The sequence below is a fragment of the Serinus canaria genome, chromosome 5 (genome assembly GCF_022539315.1).
Source record: "Serinus canaria isolate serCan28SL12 chromosome 5, serCan2020, whole genome shotgun sequence".
Lineage (NCBI taxonomy): Eukaryota > Metazoa > Chordata > Aves > Passeriformes > Fringillidae > Serinus > Serinus canaria.
Window position 1 is genome coordinate 18,152,291 of NC_066319.1, and position 2,117 is coordinate 18,154,407.

The window sequence follows — 2,117 nt, forward strand, 5'->3', positions numbered from 1 at the left end:
CAAGCCAGGGAGGGGCGGAGTGGGGAGGAAAACTAAGGAAGGGGGGAGAAAAAAAAAAAGCGGCGATAGTGATAAAAAATAATTCCAAGTGGGGGGAGGAAAAAAAATGGCGGATTAAAATCCAAGATGGCGGCGCCGAGGGGCGAGCGGCGCAGGGGGGAGGCGGCGGGGAGAGCCGCCTGGAGATCCCTCCGCCGCACCCCGCGAGAAAGAGTCCCCCGGGCTCCCCCGCAGAGACCCCGCGGGGTGGCGGCGCGGACCGGCCGCCGCTTCCTCGTCCTTCTTCTCTTTCCCTGCGGGGAGCCCTCGTTCCACCGCCCTGCCGAGCCAGGCGAGCGCCGCGCTGGCCGCCGCGCCCCGAAGTTTCTTCTTGTTCCTCCCGGCGGAGCCCGCGACCTCCTCGCCCCGTCCGGGGAGACGCCGAGTGCCCCTGCGCTCCCGGCGGCGGAGGGACACCGCGGACACCCGTCGCCGCGCACTCCCGCCGCCGCGGAAGGATACACCTCTCGCAGGGAAACACTGCCCGCCCCCAGCCGCGCCGCTCCCCGCCGCCGCCTCCTCCCGCTGCCGCTTCACCGCGGGCGGCGCGGGGGCAGTCGGGGAACAGCGTCCGGCGGCGGAGCGAGGACGGCGGCGGCCGCAGGACCCATGACCGCCCGGCGCGGCGGAGGGATCCCGCCGAGGGAGGGGAACGAGGTCCGGGCTACCCCGCACGGCCGTGTGTGCGGGAAGAAGTCCCGCTCCGGGATCCCTCCGCGCGGTGCTGCCCTTTAAACGCGGGGGACTCCCTGCCGCGGGGCGAGCACCGGGATGGAGCCGGGATGTGTCTCCTTGTGACACCTCGCGGGTCCCCTGCCGTGCTGGTCTCGGGGGTCCGGGAGGAGACAATTCCCCCTGCCCCGCCTGAGAGGGGAGTGGGACCGCAAACTCAGCTCTTCCGGCACCTGCTCCCCCTCCGCACCGCTGCCTGACAGAGGCATTTAAAAATGGCCCCCGCGGGCTGGAGGGGCTAGGACGGCACCTCCCTCCCTTCCTTCCCCTCCCCGGGGCAGCGCCGAAGGCAGCGGCGGCGGGGCGGGCAGCGGGCGGTGGCCGCGGTCCGCACGGAGCGGTGGCGGCGGGAGCGCCCCTCGGTGGCGGGGTGCGGTCGTGCCCCCTGCGCCCGAACAAAGGCGGCGGCGCCAGTGTCGCGCCCTGTCGCGATAGTGGGGCGGGGAAGGACGGCTGCGGTAGCGCCCGAGGGCAGGAACGGGCAGAATTAGCCGCGGTTGTGGGGAAAAAAGCTTGTTAGTGCAGTAGCGGTACTACGTTGGCGGGGCTTGGAAAGCTCGGAGGCCAACGATTTCCTGCTGGAAGTTCAGGAATTTGTGATGTGCGTGATGCTTCATGCTGCATATTCTGTATTTTGTTGTACAATAAGCTTGTGGTAGTACAAAGTATTTTCGAATAGGAGCTTTATTTTTATAAGTTTCCCAAAGCTTTTAGATTGTTTGCACTCGTTCTAAGGCAACCAGAAACGTCTGTGGAAGAGGGAAAGCTTTTCCATGTGACACCTATCTTGTCAACAGCTACTCACCCAGAATACCAAATTCTCAGCTTTATGCGTAGTAGGATCCTAAAGGTTTTCAATTGAATGTAATTTTGCATGTGACTTTAATTTTGCTTTAATAACACCAGTGAGACGATATTTGGAAATGCCATGTGTCTCAACAAGCCAAATTGCTAGGCAAATTGATTTTACTCTAATTTGATAACAAGAAATTACCTCTGAAGCTCAGATTTTGCCTGCCCAGTTGCTAAACCAGGTTAACAAAGACTTTGCAGGTGAATTATAAACATCTAAAATATTGAACTCAAACCAGAATGGACTGTCAGCAGCCTTGCAAGCAGTGGCACTGTGATAATATTAGTAACATGTGTATATTACTTTGTAGTGCACCAGGTTGCTCTGTAGGTTTACGGGAATGGCTACAGTCCTCTTGGAAGGTTGGATATTGTTAGATTGGAAGATGCTGGCTTCAGTGTTTATGGCAACAAGAGCTTTCCATAGCTCTGGCAATGGCTGGTGAATCCTTAGCACGGTTAAAAGCAGCACACAAAAAACTCCTGTTTACATC